The sequence below is a fragment of the Euprymna scolopes genome, chromosome 5 (genome assembly GCF_053919585.1).
Source record: "Euprymna scolopes isolate OS-2025 chromosome 5, ASM5391958v1, whole genome shotgun sequence".
In the NCBI taxonomy this organism is placed as follows: Eukaryota; Metazoa; Mollusca; class Cephalopoda; order Sepiida; family Sepiolidae; genus Euprymna; species Euprymna scolopes.
In genome coordinates, this window is record NC_136486.1 from 20,613,480 (window position 1) to 20,614,131 (window position 652).

At 41.3% G+C, this 652-nt stretch overlaps 1 pseudogene; it reads left to right on the forward strand.

Moving 5' to 3' along the window:
* Positions 1 to 119, forward strand: LOC145277369 (5S ribosomal RNA; annotated as a pseudogene).
* Positions 120 to 652: the final 533 nt, after the last annotated feature.

Genomic DNA, 652 nt, shown 5'->3' on the forward strand with positions numbered 1-652 from the left:
ATTTACGCCATAATCACGTTGACACACCGGTTCCCGTCAGATCACCAAAGTTAAGCAACGTTGAGCCTGGTCATTACTAAAATGGGTGACCAATTTGGGAAGTCCAGGTGATGTATGTAGGAGGATGTCGACACCTCCCTGCAAAAAGTTGCAAAAACCTAACTTCGTCATTTCCCCTAACGAGAATATACATGTGACTGGGAACCGCTTGTGAATTTCATACTCCCATATAACTTCCTCCGAAGGAGGAAGCCGGTTAACCCCTGAATAGGGTTGGTGCTGACTGCGCACATGTAAACATTTCCACTGTGTGAAAGGAATTTATTTTTAGAGCTGACGTTAATTTTAAACTTTCTGTATTTTGTCGTTTGATAAACATCTACTCTGTGACCTATTTATAGTATCACAGAAGGAGAGCCGATGAATGGTTGAATGATGCTGAACGAATGTTTCACGCTCACATATTTTTATTGTCATCGAAATCTGTGAAATCGCCCATTTTTCAATCAAATCGATTGATTGCCTGCTCTAAGTTGGGAACACATCGCGGTGCACCACGAGGAAGCTTCACATGACTACATGCAGTGACTTAGTCCGCAATAAATTGTAGTCTACATTGCACTGTAGAAAACCTACTGTTGATTTGATAAAA